This window comes from Solanum pennellii, chromosome 1 (genome assembly GCF_001406875.1).
Source record: "Solanum pennellii chromosome 1, SPENNV200".
Taxonomy (NCBI): domain Eukaryota; kingdom Viridiplantae; phylum Streptophyta; class Magnoliopsida; order Solanales; family Solanaceae; genus Solanum; species Solanum pennellii.
The window spans coordinates 25,579,159-25,600,586 of NC_028637.1; the positions used below are offsets into that span (position 1 = coordinate 25,579,159).

Below are 21,428 nucleotides of genomic sequence, written 5' to 3' on the forward strand. Positions count from 1 at the left end.
CTTAATTTGAATTGAAAACTATTTGTTTGGAAAATGAAGTGTTTACTTTACTATCCAATTGAGATTGTCAACTTGCAAAATTCATTTATTATTGTTTTTAAGTTTATTTGAAGAAGATCTATTTAATTTAACCATTAAAACATGACGATGTTTCGCGTGGATTTGAACCCAAAACTAAATGGCAACTGATAAGGAAATAATAGGCGATACAGTAGAGGATAGAGAGACAGAGAGAGGTTGGGTCCAGATATGGTTTATGTCCGCCTGAATCGGTATTTGGACCCATTTGTTTTGGGTTTTTTGACCTTTTTTTTGTACCTGCCCTAAACATCTTGAAAAATAATAGTACTAAAACATAAGGGCTTAGGCCCAAAAGTATCAAAATACAATCATGTAGCGTAAATAAAAGTGAGCCTTTTGACCTGATCTTTTTTCAAATCTCCAATATAGTCCATGTCTCACTGCGGGACCTGTCCAATCGATTTTGTAGTGGGCAATGGGTTTGACTAGAGTAAGAGGAATTTAAGTCTTTGAGGCTCCCTTAAAAATGCAAAAGGAAAGTCATAGGAGTTCAAAGTGAACTGGGACGGATTCACATGTAACAGAGACACAGGAAAAGAAAGTAAGCGAGGATCGTAATATTTTGTCAAAAGAAAGATAATATGACAACAACACAACCTAACAAGCTATTATTGACACCAACTTGAATTCCTATTAATTCATATACTTCAAATAATGCCTAAAAAAGAAATATTTAAAATCTAAAAAAGTATAAGGAAAAGTTGGGAACAATGTGACTACTTCAAACAAAATATAATATCATGTCAAGGACAAACTACCATTTCAGGGGAGGAAAAATATTAATAACAATAAAAAAAGTAAAATAAAAATCATGTGTTCTATAGATGCCCAGTAGATAATGTGCTTTTTATGATGTAAAGAGAATAGTAAGAAGAGAGAAGAGGAAGCAGAGATAAGAGGAAGAAGAAGAATCTGCAGAGAGAATATCTCAGCAATTGTATTATTAGAATTAATTCTCTAATTAGGTACAATGATGTATTTATATAGAAGATCAATATAGAATCGTTTTTGGAGTAACGAACTTCTTGAATTGTAACGAACTTAATATATATAACTAACTTAACTACTAATATGATAACTAGTTTCTTTCAACACTCCCCCTCAAGCTAGGTAGTGTGAAAATGTTACAAGTTCCTAGTTTGGAATTGAGATACAAATGTTGTACTGTATTGAGACCTTTCGTAAGTAAATCAGCTGGTTGATCTTTTGGTTATATGTACCTTGTTGCTACCAACCCTTTGTCTATTTTATCCCTTATAAAGTGGCAGTCTATTTCAACATGTTTGGTTCTTTCATGGTACACTGGATTAGCTGCAATTTGTATAGCAGCTTTGCTGTCTGAGTAAATATCTAAAGGTAGTTTCCAGTTCACTCCTAACTCTTTCATTAGACCTATAATCCATATTAACTCTCACACTGTAGCAGCCATGCCCTTGTATTCTGCTTCTACAGAAGTGTTTCATATGGTTGTTTGTTTCTTTGACTTCCAAGTTAATAGAGAATCTCCAAATTTAGCCATGTAACCTGTTACTGACCTTCTTGTATGTGAACATAAAGCCCAGTCTGAGTCACAGTAGGCTGTAAGTGTTGTGTTCTTGTTACTAGACATTAGAATTCCTAGACCTGGTTGGTTCTTCACATACCTTACAATCCTGAGAGAAGCTTCCATGTGAGATTTCTTTGGTTGTTGGAGAAATTGACTTAAAGTATTGAGCCCAAAGGCTATATCAGGTCTTGTCATAGTTAGATATAACAACTTTCTTATCAGCCTTTGGTATGCTCCTTGATCTACTAGTGGATCATTTGTGTTAGACTTTTATGAGTTTCCTGATCTTATGTACTCATTAAACTGCTTAGTTGTTAACTTGACATTTGTGTCCATTGGTGTTGAAGCTGGTTTAGAAGTGCTAAGTCATGTCTCTGATATGAGCTCCAATATGTACTTTCTTTGGTGCATAAGTATACCTTGGTCAGACCTGGAAAACTCAATACCTAAGAAGTATCTTAGTTCTCCAAGATCCTTCATTTTAAAAACCTGTTTTAACTTCTCGTTTGTCTCTTTCACAATTTTCAGACTATCTCCTGTAACTAGCAGATCATCCACATACACAAGAATAATCATTATTCAAAACTCATCATTCTTGATGAACATAGACTGATCATACTCACTTTGTTTAAACTTAAGTTCCACTAATGCCTTAGACAGTTTAGCATTTCACTGTCTAGGAGATTGTTTCAACCCATATAATGACTTCACAAGTCTACATACTTGTTGTTTCTCCCCCTGACTTGTGAATCCTTGTGGCATTTCCATATAGATTTCATCAAACAAATCTCCTTGTAAAAATGTATTGAACACATCCATTTGGTGTACACACCATCCATTTTGGACAGCTAGTGTCAACACAGTCCTAACAGTTTTCATCTTTACTACAGGAGAGAATGTTTCTTGGTAGTCAATTCCTTCTTGCTGGTTGTATCCTTTAGCCACTAGTCTGGCTTTATACCTTTCTACCTCTCATGTGGATTTATATTTGACTTTGAATATCCACTTTCATCCTATTGGAGTCTTTCCTTCAAGAAGAGTTACTAGGTCCCAAGTATGGTTGCTTTGCAATGCTTCAATTTCAGACTTCATGGATTCTATCCATCTTGGATCTTTAGCAGCTTCTGTATAATACTATGGTTCAATATGATTTGAAACTGCAGCTATGTATGCACTATATTTGTCACATATATTATCATAACTTATATAGTTTTTGATGCCATAGCCTTATTCCGTATGAATGTTGACAAATAAAAAATCTTTTAACCAAATAGGTGGTTTGCTGCTTCTTCCTGACTTTCGATTCTGTTGAATATCACTAGTAGTAGATGGTTGTAAAGGAGTATGTACTGTATCTTCATTTACCATAGTCCTTAATTCCTCGTTATGTTGACATTGTTCCCTCACTTCATCCTGTGTGTATTGTTGAACTTGATGAGTAGGTGTAGCAATAGGAATACTGGACCATTGAAGTGAATGATCTAATGTTGAATGAGTGTCTTTAAACACAGGTTCTAACAGTTTCCCTTTAACAAATGGAAATATTGTTTCATTGAATATGACATCCTTGTTAACAAAAAACACTTTATCAGTTAAATCATATAAAATATATCCTTTTTGTACTTCTAATATCCCATATGAACAGACATTATAGGCCTTGACTCAAGTTCATCATGTTGATTTGGCATTCTAGCAAAGCATAAACACCCTAGTATTCTTAGATGAGCTAATGATAAATTTTTCCATAGAGTTTGTTAAAAAGAGTTTTTCCATTTAACACTGAACTAGGTAGCCTGTTTATCAAGTATGCTGCAGCTATGAAAAAATGTCCCCAGAATTTTATAGGTATATTAACCTGCAACCTGATGGCACTAGTTATTACATGGATGTGTCTATGTTTTCTTTCAGCTACCACATTTTGTTGGGGTGTATACACACATGTTGTTTGATGAATAATTACTAACTGTTTAAATAAATGTTCACATATTGAGTTAATGAACGCAGTTCCATTATCAGTTCTAACTATCTTAACTGTTTTATCAAACTGATTCCTAGTATAATTCATAAAATATTGAAGAGATACACAAACATCAGATTTCTGTCTCAAAAGAAATATCAATGTATATCTTGAATAGTCATCTACAATTGTTAAGAAATGTTTGTTTCCATCATATTTATTGATTTTATAAGGACCCCAGAGATCAACGTGAATCAATTCAAAACAGTTATTACTTTTTATACTGCTATTCTTAAAAGGTAATCTACATTGCTTTGCACAAGGACATACTACACAATCCCCTATTTGACTTCTAATATAAGTAAGTTCAATATCAAACAATTTATTTAATATTGAAGTAGATGTGTGTCCTAATTTTTTGTGCCACAGATTCATATTTATCTTGTCTGTTGACACACTCTTTGACTCTTGAGCAGCTAGACTGATAGATCTTCTTGCATCTTTATTTAGTAGCAAATATAGCCCATTCTTCTCTCTACCAATCTCCTTCACCTTCCTAGTGAAGAGATCCTGCAAAACAAAAAAGTCACGGAAGAAAGAAGCAAAACATTGCAATTCTTTTGTTAGTTTTGAAACTGATAACAGATTAAATTTAAACTTTGGTACATACAATACATTAGATATTGTACTACCATCAGATATACTACTTAAACCAGTCTGTGTAACTTGTGTTTCATCTCCATCAGGCAATTGTACAGTTCAGGCAATTCTAAAGTTCTATGAGAGGCTAATTTATTAACTAACAACTTGCTTAGTATTTCGAAGTTTGAAGCCATATGATTTGTGGCTCTTGTGTCCACAATACAAGTAGGTTTGTGAGACACTGTCATAGCAATTGAGTTTGTCGTACTGCAGTGTTTGCAGCTGTGTTAGACATGGAATCCTTTTTGACTTGAGGACTATGTTGTGTTAGCAGCTGTACTATGTGATTATATTGTTCTTGTGTAAAATGAGTAGCATCAACTTGACTTGGCTTGGATTGAACTTTATCCATGCTACTTGCATTTTTTTCTCTGACTATATACAATCATATTAATACCATACATGAATTAATATTATCCATTTCCAGCATGGAGTACATCATTTTGTGTTCTCTCTTTTGTACTCACATTGTAAGCTGCACTCCCACCTTCAGAGGGTTTTTTCTTTTTATACTTGAACCCAAGTGGATATCCCACTATTTTCCAACAATTTTCCTTGTTGTGTCCTCTTATTTTACAAACCTCACAATACAGATATGAGTTCTTTGTGAACTTTGGATTTCCACTTGTTCTGTTGTATATAACAACTTCATAATTGCCTGTATGTGACATTGGATTTGAACCCAACACTCCATTCGTGGCTGACACTGACCTTTGACTCTCATCACCCATTACCATAGCATAGGCTTGATTGATTGAAGGCGATGGACTCATGAGCAGTATTTTTGCTTGATTATATGAGTCATTAAGCCCCATCAGAAACTGAAACAGTTTCAGTTTTCGTAGATGCAATATGAATTCCTTGGATTTTTCACAGTTACAGCCTTGTGGTGGTATCAAAGCCTCAAATTCCTCCAAAAGAGTCTTGAGTTTGGAGAAATAGGATGTTACAGAATTTAATCCTTGAGTTAAAGTGTCTATCTCCTTATGCAAGTTGAAGGTTCTTGAACCATCTATCTTGGTGAACCTTTCTTGTAGATCTTGCCACACTGCTTTTGCAGTGGCTGCATACATAATGCCACCTAGTAAACTCTTAGAAACAGAGTTTATTAACCAAGATTGAACAATGGCATCAACTCGATCTCAGTGACTCCACAAATTTTCACTATGCCTTTCTTTATCACATGCACCATCTACCATCCCCAGTTTATTTCTACTCAGCAGAGCAATACGCATAGATCGAAACCCGATTGCATAATTTTTCATACCTGTTAACTGAAATAAAATGATATTATTTCCACTAACATCTGATGGAGATAAGAACAATGGATGATTGTAGTCAATTTTTTGACCAATGGTGACAGCTAAATTGACATTTGTTACTGGTTCATCATGAACTCTATCGTCCCCAGCCATTTTTCAGAGATTTCTTCAACTTCTTTCACTTTAACACTTGATTAGCAGAAGCAATAATCACTGATTTGAAACCCAGACTTCACAGAGTCAGATTATCTGCTCTGATACCATGTTCTTTTTATGAAGTAAAGAGAATAGTAAGAAGAGAGAAGAGGAAGCAGAGATAAGAGGAAGAAGAAGAATCTGCAGAGAGAATATCTCAGCAATTGTATTATTAGAATTAATTCTCTAATTTAGATACAATTATGTATTTATATAGAAGATCAATATAGAATATTTTTATGAATAACTAACTTCTTAAATTGTAACTAACTTAATACTTGTAACTAACTTAAGTATTAATATGATAACTAGTTTCTTTCAACAGATAACGCATGATGTAGTGACATAAATTAATTAGACTATTTAAGATCGCTAACGAAAGGTACAATGAAAATAATTTCATACACCACTAAATATATAAAAAAAACTCGCGAACATGCTAAGAATAAGATAAAATATTTACATCGCACATCAAAAAATGAGAAAGTTAACATGCATGAAAAACACTTATTAATCACAATTAATCCAATGAGCCACTAAAGGCTTTCGTTTATAGAGACAGGGTTAATTAACCAAAGGGAATGGGAGGGGGTAAGCAGTGATTGCCTATAACAAATAAAAGTATTACAACATGCTTTCATCACAAGGATTAGTGGGTGGAATAATTAATATTCCAGAAATAACATATGACAACCAAACATCTCACTTTTCATAAGGTAACACACATTCACAAATCATTTTATTATATTTTACTTCTTAATAGCATAGAACTCCAAATAAAGTGCAACTCATGATTCTTATTCAGCTAGATTGACAGAGAAACAAACACAGTGAAATTTACGTACATTAAACATGATCAAACTAACCTATAGTCACAACACGGTAAAGCTATGAAGCATGTAATATACGAGCCAGAAGCTAGGGATCGAACCCCAAGCTGTTAATGAATTAAAAGAACAATATCATTTTTTAGATATTATTTTTTCTTAACGACTAAGCTGCAAACAGAGGCCAAACTCGGGGAAGAAAGCAGAACAGATGGACCCAGATTCTATACGGGTTCAAGCTACAAATATGCATGCTTTTGAATAAAAGTATAGTAGCTTAAACATGAGATACGATTTACCACATCATATCAGGCAATAAAAACAAAAACAAAATCTTCAAGAAAGTAGGTAACCCAAGCAATTTGAAAAACAAATGAGCAGTCCATACATATTAATCATAGTAGTTGATTTGAAGATTCAAACTTACATTAGTAGCAATATCGATCTATCATCAAGTCAGAAAAAACACGAAACAAAACAGACCAAGCAAGAAACAAAATGTGAAAATCAAAAGCGGACTGGATTTTTGATTCAAAAGAGCTCTTAAAGTTAAACAGACATCAAAAGATGCATTCCGAGCCATGGATTATGACATACTGAAAACAAACGAAATGAATAGACCTACGACATTAATAGTAAACCAAACGGAAAAGAGGAATTTAAAGAAAATAGACTATCATTTCGCAAGTGGGAAGAAGCCTTAAACGAGTTGGAATCGAGAGAGAAAAAAAACATTACCTTTTGTGACGTAGTGAACGGACGACGAGCAAAAGAACGTCAACTCCCACCTCACGAAGGTGCAGAAACGGACGACACCCAGAAAAAACAAGCGGAGTTGAGTTTTAAACCTTACTGATCGAGTGCTTCTTCAAATGTTGTTAATATACCTTGTTTTTTTAAGCCTGAAAAATCGTATCCCTTTTCCCAAAAAATCCTTCCAAAAATTTTTCCTCCCTGTTCTCTGCCTAAAAAAATATCAAATAAAAAAATCTCCACCTTACAATTAACAGAAAAAGATGTTATATAGGAGGGGAAAGTAGGGTTTTTTCCGATTTTTTTTTTGGGGGGGGGGCGTATGGAATCGGGTTTAAAACCTGTCCAAAACTAAAATTTCCAATTCCCTCGCCACTTTGGCAAGCACATTTTTTCCAGCATTTTTGGGTCCATTCCACAAGAGGAAAAGGGAAGGACACTTGGGATCGATCCCAAACATCCTTGTTGCGACGTAGAGTGATCCCACAATGGCAAGGACAAATATATAGGTTGTTGTACGAGTAAATCTGGAAGAAGTAGGAGATGAAGAGACATTTTCGCGTGAAGATAAACACAAGTGCGTATAGTCTCTTTTGGGGGAAATAAAACTGGGCCGGGTCGGTGGAGCTTTAATTTGGATGATTGGGCTGACTTGATTGGAAAGGGGGGTAAAATAGGCTTACTCAAAAATTGAAATGGGACGAGTGGAAACAAATGGGTTGGGGATGTTTTTGTAATATTGGAAAAGTTGGATAAGAATAATTGGCTTATTAAATTTAAGGGAATGGCATGGGAATTCGGTTAAAATTGGATAGAACAAAATGGCTAAACATGACATTGTAGCCATTTAGAGTATTGACGAACTGGGTTAACTAGTAAATCGACCAAAATGCGTTAATGGAATTGACATTTATTAATTAACGAGCTTCTTAACTTTAACAATATAAAAAATTTAACTTAATTATAACTAATGACCCAAAATGTAAGTTAACAATTTAGAAAAAAATGATTTAATGAAATATTTAGTAAAACCAAAATCCTTTTGTGACGATTTCCGAATATTTATATAACAAATTAATTAAATATATTAAATTACGAAACATATATACTACTTAAAATATGACTTGACAAATTTTTAATTTTAGCTATAAAATGAAGATCCAAACAACAAGCTACCAAAACTAAAAAACGTGAAGCAANAAGCAAAAGTTTGGAATACAGACGAGTTTTCAACATTGAGTCTGCCTACATATCCTTAAATCTTAGTAACCAGGTTGTTTGTAGTTTGACTCAATCGGTTGAAAAGGAAATCTAATATGCTAGATAACCTTTAGCTCTAGACAAGTGACACATCAAGTCGACTGTCAAAAAAAGCTTGTAACCTCTTAACCATGAATGTGGTGCACTTCATACCCATGATTAATAACTTACACGTATGTAATTTTCAATGCTCTTGGTGTATTTCCACTCATATTGGAAACTTGCCTCCGACACATACCTAATTCCTCGAGTATTAATTATCATCGATGAGGGTAAAATTTGGGTGTCAAAAACTATCTATCATTTTACTTGGATTAATGCAAGAAATTCGAGTAAAATGAAATTGACCAATCCAATTTTGTCCGGCCACACATTCATCTTTAAGAAAAGAGTTTTGGTATGGACTCTAGGAATCATGGATGAGCCTCAGAAGTGGGTTTCCTACATATCTCAGGCTACATGAGAATTTAGGTCACTTGTGGTTTGATACTCTTGATTTAACGCGCGATTTTGAATGAATTCAGAAGTCACCAAATACCTTATTTTGAAGGGACTGGAACAGTTCGAGAATAAGATTTAAAGCAAAAGTTTGGAATACAGACGAGTTTTCAACATTGAGTCTGCCTACATATCCTTAAATCTTAGTAACCAGGTTGTTTGTAGTTTGACTCAATCGGTTGAAAAGGAAATCTAATATGCTAGATAACCTTTAGCTCTAGACAAGTGACACATCAAGTCGACTGTCAAAAAAAGCTTGTAACCTCTTAACCATGAATGTGGTGCACTTCATACCCATGATTAATAACTTACACGTATGTAATTTTCAATGCTCTTGGTGTATTTCCACTCATATTGGAAACTTGCCTCCGACACATACCTAATTCCTCGAGTATTAATTATCATCGATGAGGGTAAAATTTGGGTGTCAAAAACTATCTATCATTTTACTTGGATTGATGCAAGAAATTGGAGTAAAATGAAATTGACCAATCCAATTTTGTCCGGCCACACATTCATCTTTAAGAAAAGAGTTTTGGTATGGACTCTAGGAATCATGGATGAACCTCAGAAATGGGTTTCCTACATATCTCAGGCTACATGAGAATTTAGGTCACTTGTAGTTTGCTACTCTTGATTTAACGCGCCATTTTGAATGAATTCAGAAGTCACCAAATACCTTATTTTGAAGGGACTGGAACAGTTCGAGAATAAGATTTAAAGCAAAAGTTTGGAATACAGACGAGTTTTCAACATTGAGTCTGCCTACATATCCTTAAATCTTAGTAACCAGGTTGTTTGTAGTTTGACTCAATCGGTTGAAAAGGAAATCTAATATGCTAGATAACCTTTAGCTCTAGACAAGTGACACATCAAGTCGACTGTCAAAAAAAGCTTGTAACCTCTTAACCATGAATGTGGTGCACTTCATACCCATGATTAATAACTTACACGTATGTAATTTTCAATGCTCTTGGTGTATTTCCACTCATATTGGAAACTTGCCTCCGACACATACCTAATTCCTCGAGTATTAATTATCATCGATGAGGGTAAAATTTGGGTGTCAAAAACTATCTATCATTTTACTTGGATTGATGCAAGAAATTGGAGTAAAATGAAATTGACCAATCCAATTTTGTCCGGCCACACATTCATCTTTAAGAAAAGAGTTTTGGTATGGACTCTAGGAATCATGGATGAACCTCAGAAATGGGTTTCCTACATATCTCAGGCTACATGAGAATTTAGGTCACTTGTAGTTTGCTACTCTTGATTTAACGCGCCATTTTGAATGAATTCAGAAGTCACCAAATACCTTATTTTGAAGGGACTGGAACAGTTCGAGAATAAGATTTAAAGCAAAAGTTTGGAATACAGACGAGTTTTCAACATTGAGTCTGCCTACATATCCTTAAATCTTAGTAACCAGGTTGTTTGTAGTTTGACTCAATCGGTTGAAAAGGAAATCTAATATGCTAGATAACCTTTAGCTCTAGACAAGTGACACATCAAGTCGACTGTCAAAAAAAGCTTGTAACCTCTTAACCATGAATGTGGTGCACTTCATACCCATGATTAATAACTTACACGTATGTAATTTTCAATGCTCTTGGTGTATTTCCACTCATATTGGAAACTTGCCTCCGACACATACCTAATTCCTCGAGTATTAATTATCATCGATGAGGGTAAAATTTGGGTGTCAAAAACTATCTATCATTTTACTTGGATTGATGCAAGAAATTGGAGTAAAATGAAATTGACCAATCCAATTTTGTCCGGCCACACATTCATCTTTAAGAAAAGAGTTTTGGTATGGACTCTAGGAATCATGGATGAACCTCAGAAATGGGTTTCCTACATATCTCAGGCTACATGAGAATTTAGGTCACTTGTAGTTTGCTACTCTTGATTTAACGCGCCATTTTGAATGAATTCAGAAGTCACCAAATACCTTATTTTGAAGGGACTGGAACAGTTCGAGAATAAGATTTAAAGCAAAAGTTTGGAATACAGACGAGTTTTCAACATTGAGTCTGCCTACATATCCTTAAATCTTAGTAACCAGGTTGTTTGTAGTTTAACTCAATCGGTTGAAAAGGAAATCTAATATGCTAGATAACCTTTAGCTCTAGACAAGTGACACATCAAGTCGACTGTCAAAAAAAGCTTGTAACCTCTTAACCATGAATGTGGTGAACTTCATACCCATGATTAATAACTTACACGTATGTAATTTTCAATGCTCTTGGTGTATTTCCACTCATATTGGAAACTTGCCTCCGACACATACCTAATTCCCGGATGCAAAACTGATCTCGAGAAAAATAAAGCGAAACCCACATGCCTTATGATAGGGGTGTGGTTTCATTGTTGTGGAAGTCGATCCTCTGCTCGTGTGCTAAGAGTTTGACACTCCTCTTTGAACTATGTCCCCGGTTTGCTGCTGTGCTGCATCCTTTTTAATGTCGTCCGAACCTATGGATTTTTTTTGGAGAATTCATCCTTTAGGATGTTCTCGACAAATACTGAGATAAAACTCGTCAGCAAACAAATGCAATTCGAATGGGAGATAGTGTCTTTTACCATTTTGACACTCAATTGCTAACAAAATAAAGCTTATGTCTTTTACAATATAATCTTCTATGTACTCCTCATTGAGGTTGAAATAATAAAAGTTGATGTGGTGTTGATATTTCTCTTTATGTTGTTTTTGGTGATTCTCTTGGCATGCACTCTTGCCAAAATAAAAGATACGATTCATGTTGAGGGGAAAACATATCACTTTTACAATGCATGACTTTTCCGCGATGCCTGAATATTTTCTTGTAATGCATGACTTCTTCTCCACAATGCATGAACTTCCGCGATGCATGATGTTTTCCTGCAATGCATAAATATCTTCTCGTGACGTATGATTTTTTTTCGATGCATTAATATCTCTTCGATGCATGGCTATCAACTCGCGATGGATGATTTTCGTGATGCGTGAATATTAACTCGATACATGACTTTTCATGATAGATAAATATCGTTCTGCGATGCATGAATATTAATTCGCGATGCATGATTTTCTCGGAGTATGAATATCTTCCCGTGATGCATGAATATTAACTCTATACATGATTTTTTGTGATACATATATATCTTTCCACGATGCATGATTTTTTGCAATACAAAAATATCTTCCCACGATGCATGATTTTTTGCGATTCATGACTGTCTTCCTGCGATGTGTTACTCTCAGCGATGCATGATTTTCCACAATGCATGAATATCTATGTGCGATGCATGAATATCTTCTCATGATGCATGAATATTACCTCGTGATGCATCATTTTCTGCGGGGCATGAATATCTTCCCTCGATGCATGGTCTTCAGCGACGCATGGTTTTCAACTCGATACATAATTTTTTATGATACATAAATATCCTCCCGCGATACATGATTTTTCGCGATACATAAATATCTTCACGCGATTAATGAATATCTTCCTGGGATGCGTGACTTTCTTGTCGCCATCGCCTCAATAAACAATAAAAATATAATGACCCTCCGGGTAGTGCATCGCCTCAATCAACAATACAAATATAATGACCCTCCGGATAGTAATTCTATCATGACTGATAATATGATGCGGATGACGTCATTGATGAAAAATCATGAACTCTCTTTCTTGGGGTTTTCATTTGATTTATCTTTGAATCTAGATGTATATTAATTATATACTACATGTTGTTGGAAACTGGATGAAATAAAACCACTCATATTCCCAAGTATTTGATATAAGCGATATCAAATATTTCCTGCATCCACCCAAAAACAATTAATTTTCGGAGCTCTTCACTCTTTCACTTCTCCATATTCATCAATCTAAGGAATTTTGTTTATTTCTGAGTAAATCTATAAGCCTACATCGATAGAAAAATTATTAGTTTCAAAACGAAACTGATCTGCCTAGATTTCTTCAATTGTCGTCTCTTGTTATGCTATCTCCGATTGATTTTCTGAGTTCCCGACTCTTGATAGATAAGAGAGAATATTTTATGCCAAAACAAATGAAACATAAAGGGAAAAAATAAATTTTCAAAAAGTATTATTTTAGAAAAAGGGTACTGCCAAGTATAATGTCAAATCAGGCTTAGCAAACTTCTTGAGTCGGATGCTTGGAGATATATCTGATTATTTGTTGGGGAGTATTCAGAGTCACTCTAGACTGTCGATAAACCCATTTTAAAATATTGAGGCCATCCTCAAAATTTATATCCCAGTTAACTGTCTTGGCTTATCATTAACCGTCGGTAGGCAAATCATTAAATTTTTGAGATACCCTTGAAAATTTTGTACGAGTTGCAGATCCCAAAGTAACTCCAATCTCGACTTGTTGAGGAAAAATCTTCTTCTCGAGAATTTTTGAGTCCCTCTCAAAAATTTTATCCAGTTTCTATCCTGAAAGGAAAAGAAATCTTACAACAAATATGACCGAACCCTTGTGGAATCTATGTATCCCGTTGAGGCAGGAATCAGGTCAAGCGTAGTTCCCCTCGAAGGTTGATAATAATACGAAATATACAAAGAAACCGACCGAGGCCTACATAGGCCGCCTACGTATCTCATTTTTTAGAATTCAGGTGGAATGTAGTTCAAACACAAAGAAATATCAAAATGGATAAAGGGGGTGACGGGGAACGACATAGGCCGCCTACGTATCTCATTCTTGAGAATTAAGGTCACACGTAGTTCATTACCGAGAAATAAGAGCAATTACAAGCAAATAGAGAGATTACAAGTAAATGAAAGAAATGCAAACGGAAGTTTCACACAAAGTATCTCTTGAGAACATCTAAGTTGATCAGCTTTGGCCATGCGGTTCCCATACATCTCTGACAAGGCTAAAGAACCTGCTGATAATACTTTGCAAACCATGTAGGGTCCTTGCCAATTTGGTGCGTATTTTTCTTTGTACTCCTCTTGATGAGGAAAAATACACTTAAGTACTAACTTACCAATTTAAAATTTTCTATCTCCAACTCTTTTGTGGAACGCGTGAATCATTCTTTATAGATATAGTTGACCATGACAAACTGCAACCATTATTTTTTCATCAATCAAAGTTAACTGATCAATCTATTTGCAAACTCATTCAGCATTACTCAATTCAGCTTCTTGTATGATTCTCAAGGATGGTATCTCGACTTCAGCCGGTATGACTGCTTCTGTTCCATACACTAGTAAGTATGGAGTAGTTCCAATTGACGTTCTGATAGTCGTTCGGTATCTCAAAAAAGCATATGGTAGCATCGCGTGCCAACCTCGATAATTATCAATCATTTTTCTCAAAATCTTCTTGATTTTCTTATTGGAAGGCTCTAGCTCCATTCATTTGCGGATGATAAGCGGATGAGTTTCGGTGAGTACTTTTAAATTGCTCACATATATCTCTTAGTAAGTGGTTGTTGAGATTTGCACCATTAAGATGAATAATGGATTCTGGTACTCCAAACCTGCATATCAGATTGTTGCGAACAAAATCAGCTACCACTTTCTTCATCACCGACTAATAAGAAGTTGCTTCAATCTACTTGGTGAAGTAGTCAATGGCAAAAAAAATAAATTTTTGTCCATTAGAAGCAGTTGGCTCTATCGGACTGATGAAATCCATGCCTCACGCTACAAACATCCAGGGCAAACTCATAGCATTGAGTTTGTAAGGTGGTACTCGGATCAAATCACCATGCATTTGACATTTATGACATTTCTGCACAAACTTCCAACAATCATGCTCCATAGTCATTCAGTAATAGCTAGCTCGAAGGATCTTTCTAGCCAAAGGAGTCCATTCATGTGCATGCCGCAAACTCTTGTGTGTATTTGTTCAATAAGCTTCGCAACTTTGTCATCATAAATAAACCTGAAAAGACCTAAATCTGGGGTCCTCCGATGAAGGATTTCTCCACTAAGGAAAAAGTTGAGAGCCATACGGCATATCGACTTCATCTGGTTTGATATTGCATTTGAAGAATAAGTTCCGATCTATAAGTACTTCTTTATATCAAAATATCATGGCAAACCGTGTGGTTCTGCTTCAACATGGGAACAATGAACTGGCTGCTCCCTTGTCTCTATATCTAGAGGATCAACATAATCAGTATCTGGATGCTTAATCATTGAGGCAATGGTGGCAAGAGCATCAGCTAACTCATTCTGTGGTCTGGGAGTGTGTCTGAAATCAATCGTATGGAATATTCTTCACAACTTCTGGATATATGCACATACTGGGTAACTTCGGGTTCTTCGCAGCATATTCAACTTGAACCTGATGAATCAGCTAATATGAATCTCCAATAACTAGGAGCTCGTGAACATTTATGTCGATGGCCATTTTTAAACCTACGATACAAGGTACATATTCGACCATGTTAAATCGGAGTTTAGCTGCCATTGAATAGTGTTGACCAGATTCTGACACTAAAACTGCTCTATACCTCTTCCTTGGTGATTAGCTGCTCCGTTAAAGAATACCTCCAGCCAGGATATATATCAGAAATATCATCACCCACAAACGATACTTCTCAATCGGAAAAATAAGTCTTGAGCGGCTCATATCCTTCGTCAACAAGAATTTGTGCAAGATGATCAGCGAAGGCTTGTACTTTTATCGCCTACTGAGTCACATGCACAATATCAAATTCACTCAAAAGCATTTTTCATTTATCCAACTTTCCAGTCGGCATCACCTTCTAGAAATTATACCTCAATGGATCCATCCTGGAAATGAGATAGCTCGTTCCTTCTTCCATGTCTATTCATATTGACCAAGTAAGCAACAATGGGTTCCCTTCTCGCAGAGGAACCAATGCCTAGAAAAATAAGTCTTGATGGCATCAAAAGCATTCTGATATTCTTTAGTCCACTTTGTCAAAGTACCTTTCCTCAATAACTTGAAGATAGGTTCACACACCACAGTGGATTGAGATATAAACCGACTGATCTAGTTCAACCTCCCTATGAAACTCATCACTTCTTTCTTAATCTTCAGAGGAGGTAACTCTTGAATTATTTTGATATTTGGAGGGTCGAGCTCAATACCATTTCTGCTGATTTTAAATCCCAACAACTTGTCGGTTGGAAACCCAAAAGCACATTTAGAGGGATTTAACTTCAAGTTGTAGCGAGCAGACCATTGAAGAACTTCTTTAAATGTGTCAAGTGGTCCGAACTCTTGCGGTACTTGATTATGATGTTATCTACATACACCTCGATCTCTTTATGAATCATTTCATGCAATATGGTTGTCATAGCCCTCATATAAGTAGCACCAACAATTTTGATACCAAATAGTATCACGTTGTAATGATATACACTCCGAGGAGTGATAAAAGTTGTCCTTTCTGCATCTTATTCATCCATCAGGATCTGGTGATTACCTGCGTAACAATCGACATATGACTGCATTTCATGGTTAGTACTATTATCGATCAGAATGAGAATGTTTGGCAACGGAAAATTATCCTATGGACTCATTTTCTTGAGATCTCTATAATCGACAAAGATTTTGATCTTCGCATATTTTTTGGCGACCGGGACAACGTTGGCCAACCAAGATGGGTATTGCATCACATCCACTAATCGAGACTCAATCTGTTTGGTGATATCCTCCTTAATAATTAAACTTAAATCAGGCTAAAATTTTCGAGCTCTCAGTTTCACTTGATTGAACCATGTATTAATCTGCAACTTGTGAGACACCACATAGGTACTCAGCCCTAGCATGTCGCTGACTTCTCCGATGAACATATCAATGTATTCAGTAAGCAAATAAATCAGATCCTTTCTTTGAGCTTTATTCAAGTGGACACTGATTTTGACTTCTTTGACACACTCTTGGTCGCCCAGATTCACGGTTTTGGTTTCTTCCAAATTTGGTTTATACTGATTTCAAACTGCTGAAATTCCTCAGCAACATATTCTGGTACCTCACTTTCCTCTTGGTATTCTTCATCCTCATCATCACCTGCCTCATTTTGTTCGGTCATCTCGTGACATGACGTGACATTGACAAGTTTAAAACTACTATAACTCAAATATTAAATAGAAAAAATTAGGAAAATAAAACATAGCAGATAAGTAAATCAACAAGTTTTCAATAAAAGAGCTTTTCATTTAAATTGGAAAACAATGAACACTTTGGCCATGGAAAAGGGCCATGTTACCTTTTTCAACATCATGAGGGAAACATTAAAGTTCAAGCAACTTAAAGCAAAAAAGCAAAATGGTGGGTCTCGGGCCTCTTCGGACTGCCATAGATTTTCAATACATGTATAAACAATGTCCATCTACCAAGATGACCCGGGAATCAAGATTTTTGTAGAAGTCCAGCTCTGCAGCTGCTCTCCAGGCTCAACATCGCGGGTACAAGCCAGCTCGACCTCATCTTCTATGATATCATCGATCTTTTCAAAAGGCAGCAGATTCCTTCCCCAAGGTCATCACAATCGGCGTACTCACGGACTGGAAATGATTTGATATAGATAAGGGATTGGCCTAGCCAATGCTTGACCACCGCTCTTCTTCATCTTCGCCTCATCACCTGTGGGGACGTACCCCAAACCATATTTTGATCTTTTGACAATAATCGGAATAGGCTCAATAATTCCTTCACAATCCAAAACCCGGCTCGAACCCATTCTGCAGCATCACAATGAGGATCATCTTGTACACAAAAGGCCTACGAGTTTGTAGGGAAAAACCCTCACCGGTGGCATATACCATCTCCACCGTGTAGAAATCGGTGCCTTACGATACTTCATCAATAATCGGCACCTGCCTAGTGGGGTGACACCCTTCACCGTTAATAACCAGTTCTTGGTCCTTCCAAACGAGCTTCATCATGTGGTGAAAAGTAGAGGACACAGCCCTATCCATGTGGATGAAAGGTCTTCCCAGAATAAGATTATAGTTGTTGTCAATGTCCAAAACCTGAAACTGTGCACTGTACTCCGCCGGAAGCATTTGGATGACCAAATTCATTGCTCCCAATGTGTCTCTCTTCACCCCATCAGAGGCTATTACATTGACTAGGTTTTGTTGTAGCTTACCCTAATCAAACCTTAAATGCCTCAAAGTCGATACTAGGAAAATGTTGAGACCAGACCCATCATCCACCACGACACTATTTATCACCCTTTCATGAAAAATGACAATGATATGCAACCCTTTTTTTGCGACCTCCCTCCAAAGGGAAACTCTTTGTCGCAAAAGCTAATATGATGCCCTCGCATAAGTTGGTTGATCATAGCCGCTACATTATCCTTGTTTGTGCTCAAGGGAACATATATATAATCTAGAGCCTTCTTCATGGCCTACTTGTACAGCTGGGAGCTCATCAACAGGGCCCACACAGAAATCTGAGTCAGGGTCTTCTCTAGATGCTTAACGATTGAATAGTCTTTGGGCTGTATCTTCCTCGAGAATTCTTCAGCCTCGCCCTCACATATAGGCCTTTTCGATTGGTCCTTCTTCCCTCCAAGATTCAACTCTTAGGGAGTATAACACCTCTCAGATCAGTTCATACCCTGAGCGGCAGCGGTTTCAATCACAAACTTTGGCCTAGCAGGATTTTCTAATGGCACCGAAGCAACAACCTTTGCGGGAGTCAGGATCACGAACCCCTTTATCTCCTTAACTCTAAATGAGGCCACAACCCTTTCTAACTCATTATGGACAATCATAGTTATCACCTTATTCACACACCATTCATCATTCGCCTCTATCATGTTCATATTGACTCCTTTATGATTCGGAAAAGGATTGGTGTTGACATTAAGTGCGGCTGTTTGAAGAGACAGCACTTCTTGGTAGATCAGAACTTGAATCTTGTGTTTGGAGTTGATAAAATTATCACTATCGATTTCTTTTCCTACATCTTGAGAGAACACCATCGTTCCCAAAAGGCACACGGAGAACGCGATAGTCTGGGTCTGTCTCAAATTGCTATGAATATGTAACTCGTTCGGAAATAATCTGAAATAGATGTCGTGCCCCCACTTTTCAAAAAATCTCATTAATGGTATATTTTGAGCATTAACCAGTCCGCATTCACTTGCAGTAAGATGTTTTTCAGTTTCGCTCTAGTCGGACTTTCATGTATCTTGATGTGATGATCTGGATATTTATTCCTCTTGCCACACGTTTCGATGGAATCGAAATAATCTTTTATTTCCTCTATTATTGGTGTTTCTTCAACATCTCCAAATTTGAAAACCATCTGTTTGTCGTCCCAGAACTAAGTAATTACCTCGATAAACGTGGTTCATACTTTAAAGTCCATTATCGAAGGCAAGTGGCCCAAGTGAATTTACATTTATCTCTTTTGAAAGTCTTTGAGGTTTTTCCACCACACACGAAGAATAATCTGGTGTCTCGGTGACCATTTTGAAACTAAGGAATCGACTTGACATCTACAAAAATATACAAAGAGTTATTTGTCACCCTTTCCCCAAGACATAATAATTTGTCAAACACACAAACATCCTTCACATGACATATAAGTTTGATCGTACGATCGAGTCGTGGGCTCTTTGGACTCAGGGAGGTCGTTTTAATGGGTCAAACACTCCTTGGGTGTTGGGTCATCTTAGGCCAATGTGCTATTTTTGGGATTTGATTTAGCTCTATCTTAGTTTGACTAGGAGTGGGTTTTATTTATAGTGGAAAGGGTGACCCAAGCGGACTATTTAGACTAGGGAAGTTAACGATTGTTGACTATCAAGTAGACAAGTACATTCGTCAGGGTGCCCGAGAAAGGTTTGGTCAATGAATGACTGCGAGCCCGCATAATCCTCCTTTAAGTTATAAGCACAACAAATATCGTTTGACGGAGTTATGATATTCCATGAAATGCAACAGTTTAATAAAGCGATAAGTAGACAAATAGTCACTTAGTCTCACATAGCCAAAACACCTTAGTTTTAAGGTTAAAATCCTTCTAATTCCCCCGCAAAGTCGCCATTCTGTATTATTTAAAAGGAAAATTTTATTTGTTTTTAGACTTGTTAATGTCGCCACTTAATTTTTTGAAAAAAATTAAGAAAGCCCTTATTTTTAAAGACTTAAAACAGAAAATCGATTTCAAACCTTAAAAGGAGTTTGGAGATTCTTATTTATATTTTAGGAAGGGTTTGACAACACCTAAAATACTCGCCAACTCGCGTTTATCTAACAACAAACTTGTTTTTCTTATAATATTTTTAACTTAAACATAGTTTGAATTGAAAACTATTTGTTTGGAAAATGAAGTATTGACTTTACTATCCAATTTGAGATTTTGAACTTGCAAAATTTATTTATTATTGTTTTAATGTTTATTTGAAGAAGATAAATTTAATTTAACCATTAAAACATGACAACGTTGCGTGGGAATTTGAACTCTTTTAACCCTAAGCTAACGACATAAATAAGCAAATAAATAAGCGATAAAATAGAGGACAGAGAGAGAGAGAGAGTTGGGTCAAAATCCGGTTTCTGTCCGCCTCGACCGATAGTTGGACCCATTTTTTTGAATTTTGGACCCATTTCTTTTGTACCTACCCTAACCCTCTAGGAAAATAATAATACAAAACAGTAAGGTCTTAGGCCCAAAAGCAACAAAATGCAATTGTTTAGAGTAAATAAAAGTGAGCCTTTTGACCCGAACTTCTTTCAAATCTCCAATGTACTTCATGTCTCGGCTCCGGGACCTGTCCATTGATTTTATAGTGGGCAATGGGTTTGACTCGACGAAGAGGAATTTAAGCCTTTGCGGCTTCCTCAAAAATATGAAAGGAAAGCGATAGGAGTTCAAAGTGAACTCGAACGGATTCACATGTAACAGAGAAAAAAGAAAAGAAAGTAAGTGAGGCTCGTAATTATTTGCAAAAAGAAAGGTAATATGACAGCAAAACAACCTAACATGATATTATTTACACCAAACTTGAATTCCTATTTATTCATATATTTCAAATAATGCCTAAAAAAGAAAATTTTAATTTCACAAAGTATAAGCAGAAGTTGGGAACAATGTGACTACTTCAAACAAATATAATATCATGTCAAGGACAAATTTCCATTTCAGCCGAGGAAAAATGTTAATAACAATAGAACAAATAAAAATAAAAATCATATGTTCTATACATGTCTATTAGATAAAGCATGATGTAGTGACATAAATTAATTAGACTATTTAATATCGCTAAAGCAAGGAACAATGAAAATAATTGGATACACCACGAAATAAATAAACAACTCGCGAACATGCTAACAATAAGATAAAACATTTACATCGCACATCAAAATAAGAGAAAGC

The 21,428-nt window shown here is 36.0% G+C and overlaps 1 long non-coding RNA gene across 1 annotated transcript; it reads right to left on the reverse strand.

Annotated features, from left to right (window-relative positions):
- Window positions 1-3,772: 3,772 nt before the first annotated feature.
- Window positions 3,773-7,884, reverse strand: LOC114074506. Its single transcript, XR_003574935.1, has 2 exons — window positions 7,309-7,884; window positions 3,773-4,154 (listed from the first exon to the last, which is right to left on the reverse strand). It is a non-coding gene; the product is annotated as an uncharacterized LOC114074506 (long non-coding RNA).
- Between the last annotated feature and the right edge of the window lie 13,544 nt (window positions 7,885-21,428).